This window comes from Equus przewalskii, chromosome 14 (assembly GCF_037783145.1).
Source record: "Equus przewalskii isolate Varuska chromosome 14, EquPr2, whole genome shotgun sequence".
Lineage (NCBI taxonomy): Eukaryota > Metazoa > Chordata > Mammalia > Perissodactyla > Equidae > Equus > Equus przewalskii.
Genome location: NC_091844.1, coordinates 25,643,019 through 25,669,549, shown reverse-complemented (window position 1 = coordinate 25,669,549; position 26,531 = coordinate 25,643,019). Strand labels below are relative to the sequence as shown.

At 35.9% G+C, this 26,531-nt stretch overlaps 1 protein-coding gene and 2 long non-coding RNA genes across 5 annotated transcripts in view; 1 reads left to right on the top strand and 2 right to left on the bottom strand.

The window, feature by feature from the left end:
- LOC139075722 (uncharacterized) overlaps window positions 1-12,656 on the bottom strand; it is a 58,858-nt gene extending 46,202 nt beyond the window's left edge. Inside the window, exon 1 of the long non-coding RNA XR_011526427.1 lies at window positions 12,541-12,656. This is a non-coding gene — a long non-coding RNA (uncharacterized lncRNA). The remainder of the gene's footprint in view (window positions 1-12,540) is intronic.
- LRRTM4 (leucine rich repeat transmembrane neuronal 4) overlaps window positions 1-26,531 on the bottom strand; it is a 751,667-nt gene that overhangs the window by 470,335 nt on the left and 254,801 nt on the right. The window lies entirely within an intron of this gene.
- Window positions 14,688-26,531, top strand: part of LOC139075721 (uncharacterized) — a 79,697-nt gene continuing 67,853 nt past the window's right edge. Inside the window, exon 1 of the long non-coding RNA XR_011526426.1 lies at window positions 14,688-14,932. This is a non-coding gene — a long non-coding RNA (uncharacterized lncRNA). The remainder of the gene's footprint in view (window positions 14,933-26,531) is intronic.

The window sequence follows — 26,531 nt, the reverse complement described above, 5'->3', positions numbered from 1 at the left end:
CACCCTCATGGATTTTAGTAAGTGCAGCAGTACATCCCGCTGCCCTCAGTCTTATTTGACTTGATCTTACTTGATGCATAGACAAGCCTTTGTAAGTTGGCTCAAAGCAATGAGATTTCACTTGTCTTGTCCAAATACTTTAGTGTGATTATAATAGGCAATGGTGACTGTAAAACTGAGAAATCAAGTAGAATGTGATGAATGTTTTTAGAGACTATTACAAACTAAAACCGTCAAAGTTTCATCCATTACCAAATTCTCAGCCTAGGTTAGAAGAAACCACAAACATTTGAAGTCCAACAAACAATTGCTTGGATCCTATTCATAGTGTCATTCATCTCACTGTCATTGAAGACAGCTCTTTCATCTTGAATAACTCAAATCATTATAGACATCAAAAACTCTTTCCATGGGCCTACTAAATATCTGTCTTACCAGCGGTCAGGGGAAATAAACCTACTTGTTTATTACTACGATGATTCTTTAAATACTTGATAATATTCTAGCTTTTTTTCCCTTTGGCCAAGCTAAATATTATTCCTTCACCAAGTTCATGTAGATTATTATTCATGCATCATTTTAGCTACTCTCCTATGAACATGTTCCAGTTTGTCTACATTTTTTCCATTGTAATACTTGTAAGTGGATATCATAAGTCAATTGTTTAACCATTATAATACTGTTGAACACCTGCTCTCTTATTCTACTTATTACAATTCTATTATTTTAGTACATATCGCATTAGCTTTTAGATTGTTCTCACGATACAGCTGACCATTAAACCCGAGTCTATTTTTAAATTTTTATTATTAAATAATTTAAATATATGCAAAAGAAGACTAATGTAATAAATCCCCCAGATATCTATCACCCAGTTTCAACAATTTTCAATTTCCAGGCCATTACGAGTCATATAAGCTATGAAGTTGGTTGACTATTATCTATAATGTAATGAAGAGAGAGTACAAGTTTCTAAGCAAGACATATTAAACTAGAAATTGCACTAGCAAGCATATGCAAGCAATTATGGGAAGAAAAAACAATGCTTACCAAGTCACAAATATACGCTTGACCAGAAGTATGCTTTAGAAATTTCACTTTTGCTATAACATATAGACTATAATGAATTATGAGAAGAGTGGTAGACAGAATAATGGCCTACCCAAAGATATTGACATCCCCCTAAATATGACTATGCTAGGTTACACGACAAAGAGAATTAAGTTTGCAGATGGAATTCAGGTTGTTAACCAGCTGACCTTAAAATAGGAAGATTATCCTAGATTATTTAGGTGAACCCAATATAATAACCACAAATGTGGAATATGAGAACAGAAGAGAGTCAGAGAAAGATGTAGATATGGAAGAGTCACAGAGAGATGCAACGTTGTTAGCTTTGGAGATATAATGGGGCCACAAGCCAAGCAATGCAAGTAGTCTATAGAAGCCAGAAAAAAACAAGAGAACGGATTCTCTCTAGAGCCTCCAGAATGAATGTGGCCTTGCTGGCACCTTCATTTTAACCTGGGGAGACCTGTGTGGGACTTCAAGTATACAGAACTGTAAGACAATAAATTTATGTTGTTTTAGGCCATTAAGTTTGTGGGTATTTGTTGCAATAGCCATAGAAACTAACTCAGGGAGGCAAACTCTAATGTTAATTAAGTTGTCCAGAATATGCCAAAACTGATGACTGTGTCTTTTATATTTCCATTGGTATAATTAACTAAATTGTGTAAGGGTACAGAATAAATCACGTGGAGTATCACACAGTGGTTAAGGGTATGATTTTGAAGTTACACTTACTGCATTCAAATTGTGGCTTTGCCGGTTACTATCCACATGGCCTTATACAAAGTACTTAATCTTCCTTTGCTTCATTTTTCTAACCTGAAGAATTTGTATAAAATCTCATAGATTATGAGGATTAAGAATGTTACAGTATGCATGTAAAGCACATAGCAGTGGCTTGCACATAAAGTTATAAATAAGTAATTATCATTAGTTTAATATTATAAAATTATTTACACATTATCGTAACTTCTCTTCAAGCAGAAATTGCCCCTAAATCCAGCTTATTTTAATTACCTTGTCAACAATGAAAACATCAGAAGACTTGTCAAATGCCTGGCTGAAATCCAGACCCTCTCTGCAGTGTCTCTAATATCCCCTGATCTATTAAGCTACTAACCCCATTAAAAGAAGAGATTGAATTAGTCTGACATGACTTAGTTTGTGTGAACCCTTATTGAAGCTGAGTGGTGTGTGTTCCTTCTTGCAAGTACTCACTAATAATTTCCTTTATAATTGGTTCAAGAATTTCATCTGAAATCAATGTCAATCTCATTTGGCTAATGTTTGCCCAATGTCCCACTCTTCTCTTCCTTGTTTCATTCCAGAAACTCATGCTTAGTGTTTCTTGTGATATAAGATACTGTGAAAGCCTAGAAGCAGCTCACAGGCTGGCAAAGGTCATCCTCACAGTTCCAGAACCTCCTATTATCCATGATTTCTGGAGATCATAACAGTGTTTCCAGAGTTTATAATTTTTAGATTTTTAAAAAAGGTTTAAATATTTTAATAGAATGGATTTTCAGTGAGAAAGTTAACAACTAGCCCAGCTTATGTATCCAGGCTTTTCCATTTTTCCAGCCCTCTCTTCACCCTCCCAAAGTTACAAGGTCTGACTCACAATTGGAACCAGCTTCTGAAGCATACAATGTCACTTCCCTTTATTTTATTCTTGTGGTAAAAAACACACAAGATGAAACATGAAATCTACCCTCTTAATTTTTTAAGTGAATATACAATATTTTTAACTATCTGCACAATGTGGTACAGAAGATTTCTAGAACTTTTTCATCTTGCGTGGACGAAGCTCCATACTCATTGAACAGCAACTCCCTAACCCCCGACCCCAGTGCCTGGCAACCATCTTTCTACTTGCTGCTTCTGAAAGTTTGACTATTTTAGATATGTCAAATAAGTGGAATCATGCAGTATTTGTCCTTCTGTGACTGGCTTATTTAACTCAGCATAATGTCCTCAAGGTACATGCTTGAGGCATATGACAGAATTTTCTTTTTTATGCTGATTCATATTTCATTGTATTTACATACCACATTTTTTAAAATTTAGTTTTATTTTTTTCTAGCTTTACTAAGATATAATTGAAATATAACTGTATAAAGTTTAAGGTGTGCAATGTGATGATTTGATACAAAATGATTACTACAATCAGGTTAGTCAAGACATTTGTCGCCTCACATAATTACCATTTTAGTTTCTTATTGTTATGGTAAGAACATTTAAAATCTACTCTCTTAGCAACTTTCGAGTTTATAATTTTATTAACTACAGTCACCATGCTATGCATTAGATACCCAGAACTTAGTCCTCTTATAAGTAGACGTTTGTACCCTTCGACCAACATGTCTTTTCCCCCAAGCCCCAGTGCGTGCCACCAATCTGCTCTTTCTATGAGTTCAGCTTTTTTAGATTCTATATATATATACGTGAGATCATATAGTGTTTGTTTTTCTCTGAGCTATTTCACTTAGCATAATGTGCTCAAAGTTCATCCATGTTGTCGCAAATGGCAGGATTTACTTCTTTTTCGTGGATGAATAATATTCCATTGTTCATATATATCAGATTTTCTTTTTTTAGGAAGATTAGCCCTGGGTTAACATCTGCGCCCATCTTCCTCTACTTCATATGTGGGACGCCTGCCATAGCATGGCTTGACTAGTGGGGCGTAGGTCTGCACCCAAGATCCGAACTGGCAAGCCCTGGGCCACCGAAGTGGAACATGTGAACTTAATCACTGCACCATCGGGCCGGTCCCCCAGATTTTCTTTATCTATTCATCCATCAGTGGACATTTAGGTTATTTTCACTTCTTGGCTATTGTTAATAACACGTCAATGAACATGGGAGTGCACATATTTATTCAAGATCCTGCTTTCAATTCTATTGGATAAATACCCAGAAGTGGAATTGCTGGATCATATGGTAGTTTTATTTTTAATTCTTTGAGGAATTTCCATGATGGGTTTACCATTTTATGTTCTAGATTTGTTTCTTAACTGGAGCTTCCATCTATCACCATTTGGTTGACACTAGTACTTTCTCACGCTCGCTATCTCCAAACATCTGCCAAGGAACTGTGAGCCACCATGACTGAAATATTAATTACTTACTCAAACAAATAATAAAGGCAAATTTAGAATTAGTAGGAGTGAAACAGGGAATTTCCCATATCAACTTCTTATGTGACTGAGCATTGATAGTAAAAGAAACGGCTGATCTGATTTGTGATTTAGGTAATAAGGCTATCAATTTGCAGCTGTTCCCAACTTATAAATTCACAGTAGAAGAAAAATGGGATGGCAGAAATGATACGTATTACATTCAAACAGCTTCAACATTTCAATTGTGGACAGGTACATGCAAATGGGTGAGACAGGAGCCCTGACTTAAGTAAATGTGTTAAGGAAAACACACAAACGAAGTGACAAAAACAGCCAAGCGTAGAGAGTTCACTAAGAGAAAGCTTGACCACTTTAACTATGTCAGTTCTCTAGTTCCACCACGCTTCATAACATATTTAAACATAAAATACAGGTGACACATCCAACAACTTTCATTCATACTGTATGTGCATGTGTGTTTTTAAGAGAGCACTTGTTTGTGTGTTGTCTCCTGCATATATAAAAATAATGCCTTGTGATTCCTTAGGTGGATTCTGAATTGTATTATGGTGTTCCTTTCTTTGTCCAACAAGCAATGCTCACTCCTTATTTAGGAGTCAACAGATAACAGCAACTTGTTGCCAAAGTGTTCCCTTGGGATGTGTGTCACGTGGGAAGGATGTTCACATATAGTTGTTGATATATCAAAGATGCACACAATGATCTGTCAATGATAATTCTCATGGTGTAGTCATTGTCCCAGGGAATAATTTTCTATTAATACTAGCTAAAGTCAGATAATAACACATATTAGAAATCCAAACTTATCTAAACTGGTGGAAAATTACATTTTATTTCAAATGTAAAATGTTTTTCTCTTTCAACCTAATGTCTTTTTCCTTAAACATAGAAAGTAGTTTAAAAAGAAAAATACAGCTATACTTAAAATTCCATGTAGACAGGTGACATATTTCTTGTTAAGTGATAGCAAATCACTGAAAAGATGACTGGATACCCAGTATGCACTAAATACATGCTTGAGTAATCCCAACATTCCAAGTCAGAGGTCTCTGGTGCTGTCCTCTCCATTCTGTAGGTGATGAAGTAATTTTTCTCAGCATTTTATTCAAAGTTAATGAAGGAATTAGGAAAATTTGTTTTCTAAGTCCTTCTGTGTTCCTTCCACCTTAACATGGTGGTTGCTCCCACAATTTCACAGTAGTGAGAAAGAGATGAATTTTAAAGAAATTAGAAAATAAAGAAATCAAAGGAAACTGAATGTTGATAATCTCAATAGCCCTTGAAGTCTGTTTATCTACTACTAAACAGGCAATTCACTCAGAAGCTGGGGAAACCTTAATACACTCATCAAAGTCCTTTCTACAATTACGGAGGTATTAAGGAAAGTGCCCAACAGTGAGAGGTGAATCTTAAGTAGTTTAAAGATTGCATTTAGATAATGAAGATAAGAACAATAATACTTAATGCTACTATAGAGCCTTTATTCCTGGAGGCTCAGAGTATTTAACTAAAGGTCAAATGAGATAAACCTCTGATAGCAGTGAAACTGGCCGAAAAAGTTTATTCTATTAATGTTTTGTGGTTTCTCCTGCCCTTTTATTTTCTTGCAGTAGAAACACACCCAATACCTATCTGTGAGCATTCTAGAACCGATTCTCTTTAAAAAGCAATGGGAGTATTTTCAACTTGCAGTAAAAGGAAATGCCTTAGTGCTAAGTTTAAATAACTGTTGAGAATAATTGCATAAATTTAATTTCACTCCTAACACAACATTTTTTAAAAATCTACTTGGCCAACAGAAATACAAAAACATAGTGGCATGACTAATTGCAAGCAAACATTACAAAAATCCCATAAGAAAGGGGCTGGCCCCGTGGCCGAGTGGTTTAGTTCGCGCGCTCTGCTGCAGGCGGCCCAGTGTTTCATTGGTTCGAATCCTGGGCGCGGACATGGCACTGCTCATCGAGCCACGCTGAGGCAGCGTCCCACATGCCACAACTAGAAGGACCCACAACGAAGAATATACAACTATGTACCGGGGGGCTTTAGGGAGAAAAAGGAAAAAAAATAAAATCTTAAAAAAAAAAAATCCCCTAAGAAGGAGAAATGTTAAAACTTGCTCCTGATAGTGTAAAATAGAAGAGGACAAGCAACACCAGTATTTAGGTATTCTATGCCTTCTAAATTTTGCCAATTAGATATATCTCTATCTTCACAAGGTAGGGTAAAGCAAGCCACACTGGATGGCAACAGTATAAAATGAATGTAAATCTAAGCTTAAAGAAGTAATATAAAATTCTGCAGTGACAGACAAAATGATAAATCAAAATATTTTCCTTAAATATAAATAACTTTTTCTTATATGTAATTATAGATGTCTAAGTTTATATTTCATGGCATGTTAAACTGCATTGAATGTGACTGATGGAAAGACTATAATCTAATAAACCTTAGGAAGATTATAATCTTATATATGGGAAACTTGTATGTTTCCTGCTATTTACAGAATTGAAAGAATGCTGTGGATTGATTGATTTCATGAACCGTTTCAGTCTTGTAAATTCAGCTGGGGTATACAGATTAAAATCTAGATTTTTGAAGAGCTTAAGACTGTTCTTCAGACTCATTTTAATGAATAACTCAGTAAAGTAAAAGGGCGCTTTTAAGTACATAAAATGAAAGGTGGCCAAAGTAAACAGTAACAATCATTCTAAGCCATTTTTTATGATATTGATTTTAAAAATAGAGGTTAGCTAAGAATTTTTAATTAGTAATCATCATACTCTTTTTATCTAATTTAATCATAATGTCATAAAAACTAACCTAATTGATTAAAAACATGCTAAATGTTAACTAACATTTTGGCCTTTAAGCATCTGCTATGTTAGCATTATAAAATGCAAATGACTTTTTTCTCTCAATTGGCAGTTTTCTTTCACTATAAATCACCACCAACAAATATATATATAAAACTCCAGCAAAAAAGAAAGTCACGTTGTAGTAACCACACAGTGATATTTAAGACAAACAGTAGAAGCTAAGAAGAGGACTTCTATTTTAAATTGATATCTCTATAGGAGTTTCTAATTTAGTTTAGAGTAGATTTCATAAAAATACTCATTAAGACCATGGACAGAAATTACAACCAAAGAAATGTCTCAGAATTGTCATATATTTAGGGGAAAAAATGACACTAATTGAAGCTATGAGCTACCTGAAGGAAAAGCTGTTCGAAATTAATCTTGTAATTTTCCTGCCCAATCCTATCTCAGCCTCTCCATCTTTACACTAGTGGGAAAAGTAGATAGGGAAAATGAAGGGTAATGTGTTCACAGCGGGAATCCTAAAACAAGACCCCACTGGCCCATTTGGCGAGTCAGTGCTGATGAGCCAATGCAGCATCCGTGCACAGGTAAGCCTGTGTAGGTTACTCAGGAGACAAGAAGAAAGGGGAAGGTATTAGGAAAATTCAGGAAGGGACCTGTAGTTTGTTTTTTGACTTGTTTGTTTCACACGGTGGGTTTCACAATGCAGAGAACCAAGCAGTGCATGGAGAGGAAGGATACCATCCTAGAACGGCAGAAGAATTACAGTGAGTAGCTATTATAACAGGGAGCTCTTCATGGCTACTCATCCTTTACCTTGAAATTGTATACATATGCCTAGTTATAATACATATCCAAACACACGTGCAAAAAAAGGCAATCCATTAATATGAGAGCATTGGACAAGTCTGTTATCCGGACATTCTTTAAGGATAAGTAAAAACAAAGAAAAGACAACAAGCTACAACAACATTGGTCCTGTGATTAGAAAAAGAGGAAAAGAAAAGCTTCTTCATGATTCGGGGGATCGTCCTACCTTTGAATATGACCCAATAGAAGCTTCAGAAAGAAAACACAGAAAACTGACCTACCAAATCACAATAGAGCGTGGTCCCTATAGATCAGAGCAAAGCAGAAAGAATAGACAAATTTTAAAAATTAAAGTAATAAATTTAAAGGAGAAACACAAAAAGGAAGATAATAAAGAAAGTAAAACAACAACAACAACAACGGAATTCCAATACAATTTGGAGACAAATAACAAACATAATGTTGCAGAAACTGGTATGGAAAACAAACTAGCTTAAAAAGAAGTAAAAATAGATTAATGACATAGAGTAGGATGGATCTGCTAAAGAGAACAGTATCTGACAAGTGGATGTTTCCAACGAAAGATGAAAAGTAAAAGGAACAGAAGCGAAAAAGCAATGTCGTATTAGAGGATGATATTAATAAACTATTTAAAAAATGATACACACAGGTTTTAAAACCTCATTATTTTTCAGGGCAACATGTCCAATACATCAACATACCATTGCAATGTTTTTGAATTGTAAAGTTCATAGGCAGGGAAAAAAATACATACAAAGGAATAAAAATTTGCCTGCTTTCAAAATTTGACACTGCAAAATTTAATTTTGAGAAGGAAATGGAACAGTATTTGTATAGTTCTTAGGAACTAAATACTGTAAAAGGTTCAAACTCATCTTAACTGTCCTGTCTCCCATTTTCTTAGACTTCCTTGCAGCCAGCAGTGCTCTCAGGTTCTGTTCCTGCTCAATGGTATCTCAGTTCCGGAAGCCAGCCAGGGTGGAGCCACAAAAATAAAGTTACAAGTGTGACCACATTACTTCTCTTTAAACATTGGGAAAGGAAAACAGTAAGGAGGCAATTGATCAATTAATTTATTGCTCATCCATATAATGGAAAATCGTTGGCCATTTAAAATATTTTGAAAATGGGGGCCAACCCGGTGGCATAGTGGTTGGGTTCATGCACTCCACTCAGGTCTGGGGTTTGCAGGTTTGGATCCCAGGCGTGGACCAGGCTCCTTGGGCTGCAGTGTGGTGGCATCCCACATAAAATGGAAGAAGATTGGCACAGATGTTAGTTCAGCAACAATCTTCCTCAAGGAAAAAGAGGAAGATTGGCAACAGATGTTAGCTCAGGGCCAATCTTCCTCACACACACACACAAAAAGGAAAATTGAAAATATGTTTATAATTAGTGTTAGAGGCCCCAGTGCCCTAGTGGTTAAGTTCCATGCCCACCACTTTGGTGGCCCAGGTTCAGTTCTCAGGCGTGGACCTACACACCACTTGTCTATCAGTGGCCATGCTGTGATGGCAGCTCACGTAGGAAATAGAGGAAGAGTGGCAACAGATGTTCGCTCAGGGTGACTCTTCCTCAGCAAAGAAACAAAAAACATAAAAACAATACTATATGCATTAACTAGACCTTGCCCACATCACCAACATGTGAAAGCGGTTTGTTTACACACAGTGGTAGTATTATGAATATTTTTTTACTTCCTTTCTTAATTCAGTTCCTTTTTTCATTCCTTGCCATAACAACATGTCTTAATTTAGGCACTAATACAAAACAGGTGTTTTATTTTCCAAAGGAAAATTTGAAAGATAATGGATTTATAGCCCTGACCTTTCTAAACTGAGCTTACAGAAACAGTCTGTTAAGTGATTGTACCTTTCATTAACTAGATATTTACACTTGAATGGAAACAGCCATGCCTGCATTATGTGCTACACGATTACCATAATCCCTGGGGCTACTATCATAACCCTGATTAACATTTATATTAACCATGGGCTTCAGAATGCACAGTTGACAAAGAAACCTGGTATTTTATCTCATGCCAACAGCAATATATGCAAGATCAAGAAGGTGTGTTTGTGATTTTAGGAACTGTTGTTTGGAGGGCAATCTGGGTTGCTGTTGACAGCTTGGACTCTGGGGCTTGTACTCAGGCCTACTTCTAGCTCCAAAGTGGGCATGTTGATTGGATTTCATATTCATTGACTAGACGTTAAGATTTTTGTCTATTTGGTTCTGTTTGAAATCGAAACATCTCAATGTTTCCAAACTCTGAGGTGAATCTCTGTTTAATATGAAGAACCACACATTACTAATCTCTTTCGCCATTTTCCATATTTCTCAGAATAGTATTCCTTCATCTTTTCTCTTGGCCACTGGCTCCTAGTTAATTTATTCTTAATCCCTCAGGGAAAGCACATGAAAAACATCCAGGAGGAATTACTGCCCTATCATAATATTAGGAAGGGTTTTACTTTTTCTTTATCAGTTGACTTTGATTGCTTAATTTTTTAATGCTTTGTAAGCAACCTTAAATATTTTGTGAAGTAAAACAGGATGAAAATTAATGAAAACATGTACAAGACTAGAAGGAGAATCTTAAACTTCATGATTCATGAGACATGCTGGAGCAGATAAAAATCCCAGCCTACACAAACGTGGATGCTAATATCGCCGGTAGCAGTGACAGTCCTTTCCCAGTCATCACATGTTATTTACTGAAGCATGGTTAACATGCATTTGATAATTTTCCTTGGGTACTTGACTTCATCCTCAATGGTGTGCCATTGCTTTCAAAGTCCAAACTCTAGGATTAGTATGTAAATCTCTTCACATGGCCCTACCTATAATTCTAGCTTCCTTTATTCTTGCCTTTCCTACAGTTCCGGGATTTTTTAAATGCTCCAGCCACACTCAATGACTTACAGTTGTTGGAATTTGTGTTCTTCTTGCTGCATCTGCTGCCAGAAATGTCTATGACTCCTGACTTCCCAGTGATCAGCCAGCTCAGGCATCTTTCCATCTCACTTTAAGACATACCTCATACAGGAGGGCATTGCTGCTGGGGGACATGACCCTTTTCTGCTATCAGAGCCCACAGATAACTCCACTTTCTCTCCTAATTGGAAAAGGTAGGGACAGTGCCCTATTCAACAGTGTGTGCCCAGAGGATGGTATTTAGTAGCTGTTAGTAGGTTTTCTTAACACTAGAAAAATTATTTGTGATTTTATTACACAGGTAGGAGATGGAAGAAAAACAGTAGTTGTATGAGTGGGGATAAGTCTTTGTTACATCCCTCTGTTAAGCATATTGGGGTTAATTAAAATGCTGGCACGACCCAAACTAGTTTGGTGTAAAATGTGGACTTTTGTGAGTAAAAAATAAAGTGTTAAGTAATGTTAAAAGAATTGGAAAATGGAAAGTCAATAATTTTACTATTAATTTATACTATTTGTTCCTCAAATTCTACCTTGTATATTTTGATACATTCTTAATTCAAAAATACAGCTCAAATTTTAAGAAGCCATAAAATTAGAATTTCTTTTGTATGTACATAGGTGTCTTTTATTTATTTCCAATGAGATCAACTTAAATAATTCCAGTAAAGATCAAAAAGTACTATAACACTATTCACATACGAATACTTAGCAAAGTTTCTGTGTGTTTCAGGATTTCAGATAGAAAAATTTAGAGCAAGAGGAAAATAAACAAACAAACCTTCATCAAGTGGCCATTATATTTTACATGTGATCTATATTTTTTCTATTTAATAAGTCTTAGGCAAATCTGTTATTATTCCTTTTTTTTTGAAAGGTAAAATAAAAATTCAGCTCCATTCGAGTATTTCTCCAAAACACATCACTAGTTACTAGCAGAATTGGAAACTAAATCCATATCACATGACTTTAAGTCCAGTATGCTTTTAAAATATGCCTTATTGTGTCATGAGGAAAATTTTCAGTTTTGTACCAAGGTGCTACATTGAGCTTGCGTACTTGATTACTTTCCTTTTCAAATGCTCATGGAAATCCAGAGGAAAGTATGGCAAGCTGGGGAAGTAGAACCAAAACGTAAAATCAGGAGGAAAAAAATGTCCTCAAATAAGAAATTGAGAAGTTTTCACAAGGTGTAGTAAAAATGGGACTCCAATGAAAAAAGTGGTGATTATGACCCAAAATAATAAGAGCTAAGATTTGTTAAGAACTTAGTGTGTGCCAAATGAAAACATATACAAGACAGGAGGGAGAATTTTAAACTATATGATTTGTTAGACACACTATCTGCCAAGCACTGTAAACACCGCATGGTTTAACCTATTAGAGAAAAACCAGGGAAGGGGTAAGTGGATAAAGTGGACAATTTTTCTACAAATCCATATAATGGAATCAGGGAGACACTAAAATGATGACATAGATATCTGCTTATTGATATAGATATCTACTTATTAACGTGCAAATATTATTATTATTGACACTATTGAACAAGATAAAAATAAGCTAAAGGTTAAGTTTACTATATATATATGGACTTTTGAGAGGCATAAATAAGAAAGAATAAGAGAAGAAAGAAGAGAATGAATATTTGTGCAGAAGAACACTGTGGGTGATCTTTCTAGTGCTTATTCAAAGCCATTTATCCTCTTTTCGGACATATGAGAGAGCACACTTACCCATCATTTGCCATTAGTCAGGGTCATGTGACTACCTGTGGCTACTGGACTACGGCCAAAACATTTGCTTGCTGCTGTGGGAGCCTGCAGCACCAGCCCCGCCTCCCTGCCAGGGTAAACCCTGACGCCTCACAATGAGATGGTGGAACTCTGCCCGCCTAGGGTCCTTGAGTAACCAAGGGAAGTAAACTCTTCCAGCTGACGGTGTCGAGCATAAGGATGAGGGAAAAATAAACTTTTGTTTTTTCAACTCACTGAAATTTGGTTTTGCTACTGCATCATAGCCTAGACTAGCCAAGTAATATGTGTGTCTATGCCACATACATGTTTATCAGATGTGTGTACCTATGTGCAGATTTATGTGTATGTGTGTACATCAAAAAGATTAAAATTTTCCTTATTTCTGGATGGTAGACATTTATAGGTTATCATTATTCTCTGCTTTCAGCTTTTTTGTTTTTTGAGTACATTTTGTACTTCAGAAGGCTTGTACTATATGTAGGATAACTTAATGAATTATTCAATTACTAAATAGTGCTGATTGTTGGAGAAAAAAATGAGGGAAATGGTGCTTGAATATTTATTTTCAACTTATATGGAGTCATAATTAAAATCAACTTATCAAATGTAGAGATCTTTGATTCCCTGTAACACTAAAAATTAGCATTTACCTAATTTTCAGAGACATTAAGAATGCAAGCAATTGGCAAAACTTGTTCATACAAACTAAGTCTTTTAAGTTACCATTTAGAAGAATGATGACAGCAAGCAATATTTGAAAGGAAAAGGGTTAATAAATGCCACCTTTTTCTGTTTGACAAGATGTTGGAGCAACGAAAGCAGATATAAAGCTTAAAGATAGTCTTATATATGTCTTCAGAACCTAAGTACACAGAATTTATCTTTTGAGTGGGCAGGAGAATGCACATTAATGGATACCAGTGCGACACTTTTCTTGCCCTACTTGTAACAAGACTCAAGTGTGACCTGAATGGCTCCCTAGTGCTTGGATTTATATTCTTCTCAGAGGCTTTGGATATTGTATTTCACTACAAAGAGCTAAAAACATTGCAATCATTATTTATAAATCTTTTGGAAAAACGCATTTTCTTAGCAGCAACTATGGCAACAGGGAACTCGAAATGACACTGGAAAAGAATTGAGCTCAGTTGCAATGGGTAATGCACACAGGATTTATATTTTACCAGCGTCTATATTTTAAAGCTGGAAAAATCAAAACAAACATTCAGTACATACAATTATTTCCTACATTTAACCCACGTGTTCCATTTAAGAGATATTTAAATGTTGTAATGCAAAGTACATTTGCTTAATGGTCATGAAAAATTTATAAGCATAAAATGACTCCAGGTGATCAAAATTGTCTTATTTCTAGGATACAGCCAACTTTACATATTTACAATAATACTAGCATTTCTAGCCATAGTGCTTACATCACTGTCACTTGTTATAAATTTAATAAACTATTTCTAGAATTGATGATATGGTCATTCTTTTTAAGTGTTTAAATTAAAGCAAACATGATTTCTTTTCTTTCACATATTTAAGAACATAACTACAGTATTCTCTTATATCACATTAGATACAGCAGAAGGAGTTTATTTCCTAACATTTGTTTCTCTCTATATTAAAAGCTCTCTCTCTCTCTCCCTCTTTTTTTTTTTTTTTTTTTTGGTGAGGAAGAGTGGTCCTGAGCAACCAACTGTTGCCAATCTTCCTCTTTTTGCTTGAGGAAGATTGTTGCTGAGCTAATAACTGTGCCAATCTTCTTCTATTTAGTATGTGGGATGCCACCACGGCATGGCTTGATGAGCGGTGTATAGGTCTGTGCCTGGGATCCAAATCAACAAACCCAGGGCTGCTGAAGCAGAGCGCACAAACTCAGCTACTCCACCACTGGGCCAGCCTCTAAAAGCTCTTTTTTAGTCAGAAAAGTTTCTGCTACTCATAATTTTTCTAAGACATATATTTTTTCCTTAAATTAAAAGCCTACGTAATTTGAGAAGTCAATTAGGAGTTCTTATGTGGATCAGCACTTTCAGGCTCATGTTAGCAGGTCCAGGGAAATTCCTTCTCCAAGAATAACCTTGACAAATTAATATATCCAATTACACGACTTGACCATCATTAGAGCGGATGGGTAGGGCTGCCGTAACCAGTAGCACAGATTGGGTGGCTTAAAGCACAGAAATGTACTTTCTAACAACTCTGGAGGTAGAAGTCTGAGATCAAGGTGTCAGCAGGATGGGTTCCTTCTGAGAGCTGGGAGGGAAGGATCTGGCCAGGCCTCTTTCTGTTTCGTAAGATGAGACCTGGAATCAGCACAGAAGAGACGTCTCTCTGCCCTTGAGCCTCATCACAGCTCCAATAGGTAAGGAATGGGTTTTCCTCTATACTCTCGCTTGGTTGTTGTTGGTGGTGGGTCTTTGTTTTGTTTTGTTTTTTGCCACATATTTCTTTTGCATCTATGTGGAGATTTTCCTCAAACATTCTAGCTGTCACAAGCAGGCTGCAGAAGCTCCTTTCTACCTCTTACTGTTAAAAAAATTCCTCTTTTATATGGCTTTTGCATCATAGTAAGTAAAAAAGAATAGACTGTTGGACCAATTTTGTTGTATAATAAGTTTGCTAAAATGTAATGAGACTGATTATTTGACTTACAGAGATCATTCTAATTATTCTATAGCCCCTGCATTTTATTTTACACCTGATGAGGTTAGTACCTTCTATTTAGATGTTTTCTCTATAAATCAAGTGTTGGGGGGAAAGGGAAAACTACAGACAGAACTTAGAAGGTTGATCTTAGGGACTCTCCTCGTGCATGCACTAGCCAGTGTTTTCTGCTTCCTTTCTACATCTTGGGCCCCAGGGCTTAAGTAAGCCTGGCTTGTTTTTTGGTCTATTTATACCTGGGGGCTCTTCTCTTACCAAGCCTGGCTACCATTTTTTCAGAAGCATCTAGATGTTGCCCCTGAAGGCAGCACTTCAGTGTTTTCCCTGTCCTTAGATCATCAATTTTAAGTTCTCCAAATTACCCAAACTGGCAGTACCTTATGATTACAATGTCACCTTAGGACTGACACAAGATCACGTGGTCAAAGGCTTACCCACTTAAAAAGAAAATGAGCTGCTGCTGCTGCTGCTTTTTTTTTAAATCTTGCATCATTCCCCAAAGCAGGTGATATGGTTTAAATTTCTAATTAGACACAAAACGCTTAGGAATTAAGTATGATGGATGAGCATGTGATCTGTAAGAAACTCAAAAAGAAGAGACTAAATTCTGCCTTTAAATAATCCAAGATCAAGAGACAAGTGGATTAACCAGTCATTGAGAGTAACATCGCCTAGAATTCTGTGTGGACCTATCACGAAATGAAGACCATCTAATTAAGATAGACAAGTGGTTCTAAAAATTATTTCAGACAAGAACCACTAAAGGAACTTTGTAAATCAATTCCCAGATCTTGCTACAACTGAGTAAAACAACATCTCAAATGGAATCTAAGAATGAATATTTCCTGAAAATTCTAGAAGCTGTTTTTATGCAAAACCGGAGTTGAAAACAACCAGGATAGGTGATGGACCAAGATCATGAACTGAAAATGCATTGGCCAACCCTCTCCACAAGTGAATCTGATGACATTTACAGTTGACTAATTAATTTTTTTTATAAAGTTTTTTTTTTTTAAAGATTTTATTTTTTCCTTTTTCTCCCCAAAGCCCCCCGGTACATAGTTGTGTATTCTTCGCTGTGGGTTCCTCTAGTTGTGGCATGTGGGACGCTGCCTCAGTGTGGTCTGACGAGCAGTGCCATGTCCGCGCCCAGGATTCGAACCGACGAAACACTGGGCGGCCTGCAGCAGAGCGCGCGAACTTAACCACTCGGCCACGGGGCCAGCCCCTTGACTAATTAATTTTACATTCATCAGTGTCCTGCTGCTATCACTACAGAGGAAAAATAACTTGAGTAAAACAGTGCTGTTTTTGTACTATTTTTCCAAAAAGAAAATGGAATTTTGTTGGCACTTGAAATTACCTTACTACTAATTGTAACTCTAACTTAACAGTGATAAACCTTTGTTATTGATTAAGGTCTGTGAGAAGCACCTAACATGATTTCTAAAATATACAAAAGATGAGGTATAAAGATCTTTATATAAAACATTATATGTTCATATATTGTATAAAAGTGTTCTCTTTTTAGTGACATAGAGGGAGATTTACAATTTGGCTAAAGCGAAAAATTAGGAAAACAAATATAGGAATAACAGTTCAACTGTTAATTTGACACTCTACATGGTTGTTGGCAATGATGCAGACCAGCTTTGTTGACAAGGAAGAGGAATGCACAGTGGTTCTTCCTACTTGTCATAATATATCTATCTCACATGAGGTATACATATACATATATGTAAATATCACAATTACATTCCTTCATTACCACATTGTAAGTGTGAAAGATATTTGAATAAAACAATTCACAAAAGACTCCTGAACTAGACAATAGACTCTTCAAAATTCAGTCTCATGACTGGAAGAACTGGGAGACTGTTTCCTTTTTGTGTGGAGGCATAATATTTGCTACTTTCAGCCATCTAACTCTAAGATCGAGTGCAGGAAAATAAAAGCCTCTCTAAGTGAAACTGTCACATTATCCATTGTAAGATACACTGAGACTCTAAAAGGTGGGCAGAAAATCCAGAGGGGTTTATCCATTATAACTTATTGAAAAGAAATACTTTTAACCTTTCAAAGAAAACATGTTGACAGATATATGGAAACATAACAACACATTGTCACCAAGTGTGAGGACGTGATGTGAGATGACGATGATTTTTAAAAGTTTATTTGAAGCCCACATAGTCTAATAGACTACATAAAAGCAATGTCTTTTAGAAAACATGGCATTACTTTATATTTAATTTGTAGAAATCATTATTCACAAGTCATTTTCGTTAATCAGAACTGTTATCATAGATAGAAGACTTGTATGAATCTTTTGGTGCTACTATTTAGATGAAAAATAGAAATATTTTAAACCTTGATCAGATTCCTAAGGTATTTTTATATAAAAGGCAGGTGACAAAATAAGTGTTAAGACAGTTTAGCATTACAACCTAGGATTGTGACCGAGTTCTATCAAAGACTAGATGGGTAATTTTGGAGTAATTTGCTTAATATGTGGCTCAATTCTCCATTCATTATAGTTTATAATAAACAGCACACAAGGTTCTAGTGAAGAATAAATTATAACCATGCATACTATTTAGTACAGCATCTAGCACAAAGGAAGCTCTCAAAAAATGGTAGCCATCGCTGCTGTATGTAAATCAGACACAAATAATATGCGTGAAGATCATCATTTATTAATGACTACTTCTTATAAAAGGATTTGAGGCCTATATTAAATGTGTACATTGCTATGTTCATTTTGTGCTTATCAATTATCCTCACCTACCTGATTAGAATATGAACTTGTATTCTGTGGTATCCTGTGCTTTCTGTGCCTTCATAGTTAAAAATAGGAATACATACTAAGTTAAAAGAAGGATGTAAATCATAATAAAAATATGGTTGCTGTAAATGGAAAAGCACTTTAGATGACTCTAAATAGAATTCTTCCTTTTTTTTTTCCTTAACAGGAGCCCTACAATGCCTTTTTTAAAGCTACTTGGACTCTCCAGTTTGTCTAGGGTTAACAGTACAAATATAAACCTATCATAGAAAAATATACTTTCCACATTTTCAGTATACTCTGAAATATAGACACTTCATGAAATTTTTAGGATTGCTTTTTTGTTTAGCTTTACATATTTAAACAGGTTTGAAGGAAAATGGATAAGTTTTATCCTTCCAAATTTTATAACCATTTAATGTTGAGAATTTCTAATTTTGAGTTTACATACTAAAGTAATTAAATTTGAAAAATATAACACCATAGCTAAAGAAATAAAGCATTGCTAAAAAGAATTTAAGTTGGCACTATCAGCATAAAATATTGTCAGAAAATATTTAATAAACAAGAATGGCAGTTGAGGAGGTTTTACCCTGGAATGGTGTATATCCTGGGAAGATTTTTTTTATGTCATTATGTCACATAGACTATATTAAGTAGTAATTACTATAACAAAATGTAATATTGCCAAATTACCAGAGCCATTCTTTTTATTAACACAACTTTATAAAAAACGAGAAAGCTATTGCTAAAACTACCACATTAATATTCCTCTGAGATTTGAACTATAATTGCAGACACTTTTATTCTGTCCCACGAGACAGAAGAGGAGTGCAGGAGGCAGCTGGCAATCCACTCATGTAATTATATTTCTCCCTACTTTTGAATGGTTAGGCAGAGTTTTTGCTAATAGAACTGAAAATGAATAGTATCCTATTCTCTTCATATTAAACTTGGGCCATAGAGAGATTCAAACACAGGGTAGAAACAGCATATTGTGTGACCTCTACTCAAAATTTATCTGCATCGTGGAGAAACTAAGGAATCACAAGAAATGAAGAAAAGTTAAGATATCGCTTAGCAACGCCTCAAAAAATGAAAGCTATGGAAGACTCACAGAAATGGGAACAGGTGAAATCATTTAAAAACTATTTTAGACATAGTTTCTAAGTGATCTAGGTAGAAAAAGAGAGCTAAGCAGAAATGGGCTCATTTTCCACGCATCAGAGGAGCGATAGAGGAATAGATGGAAATAAAGACGTACCTTTCTCCTCATCACTGCAAACTCACATCAGGGCAGCAAGATTTCCATCAGAAGTCACCAAAAATGAGTTCCAAATTTAAAGCAATAAAATATAAATCTAACGCAAAGATAAAGAATTGTGTCACAATATTATTCAGTCTGGATTCAACGTGGCATCCTGATATCATTTCTGGTTCTTTTCATTTATTTCAAGAAATATTAGATCAATTTAATCGTTGTCTTAAAAGTCAGTTTTGTTATATATTTACTTTTTTTTTTTTTTAAAGATTTTATTTTTTCCTTTTTCTCCCCAAAGCTCCCCGGTACATATAGTTGTGTATTCTTCGTTGTGGGTTCCTCTAGCTGTGGCATGTGGGACGCCGCCTCAGCGTGGTCTGACGAGCAGTGCCATGTCCGCGCCCAGGATTCGAACCGACGAAACACTGGGCCGCCTGCAGCGGAGCGCGCGAACTTAACCACTCGGCCACGGGCCCCCCGTTTATATATTTACTTTTAATTGCTAAGCTTGATAATTCACATGTTGATTTCTTTGCAAATGGCTCTCAAAAGCACTAATAGGAGGACTCAAGATTTCCTCTAAACAAATTATGGGGTTGGAAATCAGAAGATGCCTATCGGTATTGTTGTGAGGATTAAATGAAACACACAGATAACATTGTCTAGCACTGTCCCTACTTTATTGGGGAGAGGAGGTGTTTGCAATAAATGTTTCCTTACTCTTTCTCTGATTTGTAATATCCCATGGGAACTCTTTCAATAGCTGAGGGACTTGTGTTGGCAACAGCAGGTAGAGCTGCTATAATCTACCCCAACATCCTTGATGAGATTTCTTCAGTAATTTGGAGTGAAATGTCTGCACACACACCCTTTCCTAGGTCTGTGGAATGAGTTTGGGGGAAGTGCCATTAGAAAAATCTTAGGGAAGGTAGGAGACAGAGCCGCTTGTGTGCAGTTAATGTTGGGGCAATACAGTGTTTCTTAGTGGAACCTAACCTTTGGTTGAAAGCCACTAAGCGTGGCAGAGGTGGGAGGATAAAAGACGGAAATAGCTCAGGAAAGCAGGCAGAAGCTTCTAGCTACTGAATTGGGTAGAGTATCCATGCTAGGCCCTGTCACTGTTCAAGCCCTTGTTTTCCTGCCTATGTATCTGCCCTGCCCCCTCTGTAATGTTACCATGGAAATCTTTCTAAAACATAAAGCTGAAAATTTCAGTCACTTGCATAAAACCCCAAATCTTTTCTTCTTCTCCAGAATAAAGTCTAATTGTCACAGGTTGATCAATATGTATTTGAAAGTAGATTTGACCAAAGCCAGCAAATTTTAGCAGAGAAGGTGGTTGTAATTTATACTTCTTTTTGTTTTCCTCTCCAAAGCCCCAGTACAGAGTTGTATATCCTAGCTGTAGGTCATTCTAGTTCCTCTATGTGGGATGCCGCCACAGCATGGCTTGATGAGTGGTGCGTAGGTCTGCACCCAGGATCTGAACCAGTGAGCCCCCAGCTGCTGAAGCAGAGCATGTGAACTGAACAACTCAGCCACGGGCTAGCCCCTGTAATTTATCTTTTTAACATGATAAAGGCTTCTACCTACTCCTTTGGATAGAGAAGAAGGAAAAGTGATGAACTAGAACAAACGTGTCCACTGCAAGTGGTGAGCGGTGGGACCCTGGCACTTCTGATTGTGGCTCAGACTTTATCACAACAGGTTAGTGTCCTGAAGTCCACATCTCTTCAACCTCAGCACATCTTACCACGGTGCTGCTCACGTGGGAAACACTCAACAAAAATTCGTTGAATGAGTGAAAAGAGCTCTCGTGATAAGTGAGTGCCAAGTTCCTGAATCCAGAAGGAAGAAGTGTAGAGTTTAATGGCAAGTGGCCCATCATCTAGGCTACTTTAATGGAACTACTTTTATCCATGAAAATGATCATAAATGAATGAAAAAGAATAGTCAAATGATGTACCTGAAAAAATATTTGAGACATAGCATGAACAGAAGTCAGACAGACAAGTTAGACAGAGATGCCTCTTGCCTCTCTGGTTTATTCCAATGGCTGCCAGACGATGTGGGGTAATGCCACAATAATGAAGAATTGTGTTAATGTAATAACTATCATGTGCTGAGCAACTCCTATGTGATCAGGCATTATGCTCAGTGCTTTCCTGACATTAACTCATTTATTCCTTAAAATAACCTTGTGCAAATGGTATTATTGTGTCCATTTTTTTGTTGTTCGTACCATCCAGTCGATTCCAACTCTTAGGGACCCTGTGTACAACAGAGCGGAACCTTGCCCGGTCTTTTTGTGCCATCCTCTCACCTTCTGGCACTGTATCAGACAATGCTTCACTGGTTTTCATGGTCAATTTTTTCGGAAGTAGATGGTCAAGTCCTTCTTCCTAGTCTGTCTTAGTCTGGGAGCTCCACTGAAACCTGTCTACCATAGGTGACCCTGCTGGTATTTGAAATACCAGCGGCATAGCTTTCAGCATCACAGCAATATGCAGCTGCTACAATGTCTTTTAAGTTCCCTTTATAATATACCAAGAATTATGCAGTCTAAATAAGCCTATCCTTTCATTCTTTCATTGTGGATTAATTCTTCATACTAGCAACACCACGCCACGTATATATATGAAAGGAAGGAACACTTTTAATGCACATTAGTTTCTGAGAACATTGGACCATATAAAGTCGGGTTGAAAAGATACACATAAAGCTCAATTATTTGAGATTATTTAATGATTGTTTTTACAACTCAAAACTAGTTACTTCAACACCAATTGCCTAGTTTTCTTTGTTGACTTATATATGAATTAAGCTGTTTTGTTTACCTCCTGTCAAATTTCTTTTATTTTTTTGTGTTACAAATGCAAATCCTGTATACTACATAAAAGTAAATTGCAAATGAATTTGAGATTCCTGAGAACATGTTAAAAAGTGTGCTTGAGCTCAAATTATCAAAACATTCAAATGCCAATCCCACTTACAACCTTTTTCCTAACTTCACAAGTCTTAGAGACAAAGTTTCAGTACAGGTCGTAGCTAAAATAATTGATTATAAAACAAAATATTTTGTAGTCAACTTCTTTCTCCACCTTGCTCTTCATTTAATAAAATGAGTGCCTTTAAAATAGTTCTAAAGTTTATATATATTATGCTGAATGAAGAGGTTTAGGCACTAGCAAATTCAGGTATTTAATATTCAACAGGCATAGTCCTAAAAGTCAACGCAAGTTTTAAAATTTTCATTGCATATCCATGTGTTACTGCCAAGCTCTTAAAACCATTGCTTTGTTATGCTACTAAAAGTTGGCAGATGACTTTTTCATACGATACCTTAAAGTAAAAAAAGGTGGATGTTGTGTTTTCTGAAAATTGTGCAAAGTGATATCCTCAAATAGCATAACCAGAAGTATCTCTTTTATGCTCTCATAATAAAATAATAAGCCTATACATTCTAAGATTCTACAAATATATCTATAAAATCCTGGCTATTGATTCAGTATACATTATTCGGAAAGTATAGCTAAGCCAAAATAACAGTATGTGTGTATATTTGTGTGTATAAATGGATCAAATCATTTTTAAATCTACGTTTTCCTTAAACTTAACCATGTGTTATGACCACATCCACATCTTTTTAATTAATGGCTGCATATCATTCAGTGCATGGATGCATCACAGCTTGTTTATTCAATCCCAGATGTGTGGATATACATGTAATTAGGTTCAATTTTTCAATATTATCGCTAATCCTGTAATTTTCTTATTATGTACATAAGACAAATTCTTTTAAGTGAAATTGCCAAGTCAAAGCTTTGATTTCTTCTAAAAGAATTTTAATATGCATTGCCTTTATGATATATCAACTAACAACGGAAATCAAATTTTGTGCACCTTTGCATCCTGCAGCATCTGACAGGTCACTCAACAATGACAGGTGGCAGGGACAACAGCTCACATCAGGATAGTATGGGACCTCCTTGCAGTAGCTCTCCTGCAATTTACCAGGGCTTTGGGATATTGTTGATGGCCTTGTGTTGCAAAACCTTAAACTCCACAGTTTCCATTAAGTCTCACCTGAGGCATTGGGAACAGATATATCCCAAAATGGTATGCAAATGTGACACCACTAGAATTGAAATGACTATTCAGCTTTTGCAGCTGATAAATCCTTAATCTCTCTCTCCTCCTCTCCTGCCCAAAGCAGTTAACCTGAGGCCAATTAGGGATAAACTTAATGCAATTTTCTGTGATGCAGTTACCTTTCCAAGTTGAGGATATGAGAAGCAACTATATCTGGAAGAGAGTTCAATACATGTGACCCTGACTTTCAAATAAACTTTTTTGTTCCTCGATCAGGTTATAAAGTGACAAAATAGAAAAAAAAAGTTAAATGCCAAGCAATGAACTGCAATTGATGGGATGAATTCCTAATGTTCTTAATCATCTTAAAAATAAATTAAAAATCTTTCATTTTATATACTTTTCTAAAATAGTAGCTATATTCTGCTTTTATACATTTTTCTAGTCTACTTTGGGTATTGAAATCTTATAGAATAAAATATAAATTAGTCAGAGACCAACATGAAATTTTCTCTAAAATATAAATTACTAGTTACTTTTTGCTTCCCAGCTGTGCTTATTATACTTTCATTTATTAACAAATGTGAGAGAGACTTTTTCTGTATATGATCAATGTTTCTGACTTGTGCTTGTTATAAAATTTAATAATTTAGTTTCATATATATATACACACACACACATATATGATTTTGGCATTTTATTTGCATCTGTATAGGAAAAGATTAAAAAGAAACAATAATTATAATACAATACCTGATGTTAAATGTGATGTTTCTTTCATTATTAATAAAATTCAATACAAATTCACGTTTAAAAGATTCAAATGGTGAAAATAATACTAAATGAAAGTTGAAAGACACTAGTACCTTCCTTTCTCAATTTTAGTTCCAGTCCTAAGAGAACTATTTCAACTCTATTTTGATTACTACATTGGTTCCTGCTATAACTCTCAATAACAGGGTACTACCTCAACTTCTGGACTTTTAACTTCAAACAGTATCAACTTACTAGCTCCTTTCAATTTGAGGAATGTAGTTCATATTTGCATACTAACTCCACTCTTCTTATGAGTTTTATAGATCAGTATTTCTTTGTTTATCATTTGAAATAAAATACGTAAACCTCTATGTACTGTTCTGTCATCTTGGGACACTGTTTCTTAGTCCATACACTATATAACAGAGGAAATAACTGCCATTACATTTTCCCACCTGTCTTCCATCATCCCCACTTTTTGACATCTATCACCATGGCAATGCATGTACATCGACAAGGTTTGATACAAGACAAACCTATTCTCTTTTAGGTCAAACTATTTTCTTTTGCAGCAGTCTGTATCAAATTACACCATATTCGGGCATTTTGGGTATTGGGTAAGCACATCCTAAATCTCTGTGGAATGCACAAATTTTGACTTAAAAAAACACCACAAACTATAAACTCAAAATCACAAAATAATCGAATTTCAAATTCAGAATCTCCTGAGATAGACGATACAAATTGCAAAAACAAATGAAAAATATTCCTAAGAGGGATAGAAAAAAAGCCCAAATATTTCTCTTCATTAACAAATTCAAGAAAAAGAAAACATGAGTTAGAAACAAGAAGGCAGAAATAAAACCTTTAATGATGATTCTCTATTGACCATTTCCAATGCAGAAAGGCAGAAGCTGGCATACAGTTCAAATAATGCACTTTTAAATGACATTAGAATAGAAACATGTCCGGGAAAATCAAATGGACAGGGGGCTGCCCAGTGGCCTAGTGGTTAAGTTAACATGTTCTGCTTCAGTGGGCCAGGATTCACCCAATAGGATCCTGGGTGTGGACCTATGCACCGCTTGTCAAACCATGCTGTTGCAGTTGTCCCACACACAAAGAAGATGTTAGCTCAGAGCCAGTCTTCCTCAGCAAAAAGAGGAGGATTGGCAGTAGACGTTGGCTCAGGGCTAATTTTTCTCAAAAAAAAAAAAATCAAATGGACAGGTCTTGCAGGAGTCAGAATGACAAATGTCTGACTCTTTCTCCATCCCTTTCTTAGGACTTAGGAAACGTGAAAACATGAAAAATCAAGTTCATCATTCTTCCAAGCTATGTAAAAGAACCATGCAAATGCTGAATATTTTGCAGAATGTCTGCAAAATGATGTGCAGATATGACCATAATAAAACAGCACACCCATGAGATCCTGTCTTGTAATTAACGTCTCTGATAAAATGGGACACACTTGAGACAACATAGTGGAGGAAATCCGAACTCCACAGAAGCCCTCAGGCTGGGAAGGAGAAGGCCTGGAAGTCCAGCCAGGCTGGGAGAGTTTTTAATTAATAGGACAGCTGGCCCTCAGGGATACTAGCCACCGCACTGAGAGGAATGCCTGCAGGGGAATCCTTGGCAGTGCAGGAGTTTTTATAACAATAAAGGGCTGACAGCACACAGAAATCCCATGGGAGCAAACGGCTGAAATAAACCATACCATTTCCATATTATGGAAGCTTATGCCAACCTTATAATAATAGTGTAGGTCAGGGATGGGCGATTATGACCCGCATGTCAATTCTGGCACACTTCCTGTTTTTGTAAATAAAGTTTTATTAGAACACAGCCACACTCATTTATTTAACTATTGCCTATGGCTGCTTTTAAGCTACAATGGCAGATTTGAATAGCTGTTACTGAGACCATTTGGCCAGCAGTCTAAAATATTTTTTATCTTGCCCTTTACAGAAAAAGTTTTCTTACTCCTGGTAAAAAAGAGATATATTTATTGACCTGAAAACATTTTTGTGAGATAATGTTACATGAAAAAAGAGATTATAAAGCATGTATGCTAACCTCATATTTCTGTGTAGCTAAAAATGTGTGTTTCTGTGTGTGCATTTGTGAGTTTATAGGAAGGATAAATACGTTAATGTTAGCAAAGGCTATATCTATTTGATAGGATTATTGATGACTTCCATTTTGTCATTATTATCTATTCTTAAAATTTATCCATAAGGAAAATATATCACACAACAAAACAAAGATATTTTATGATAGAAAGTGAGCAAAATCATTGAGGCAGTTTTTATCATTGGTTGTACAATTATTGGTTCTAACAGCTGAATTTTCAGAAAAGGAATACGGACCCTTCTTGCGTTTCAGTAGCAAAGAGCTTGCCAG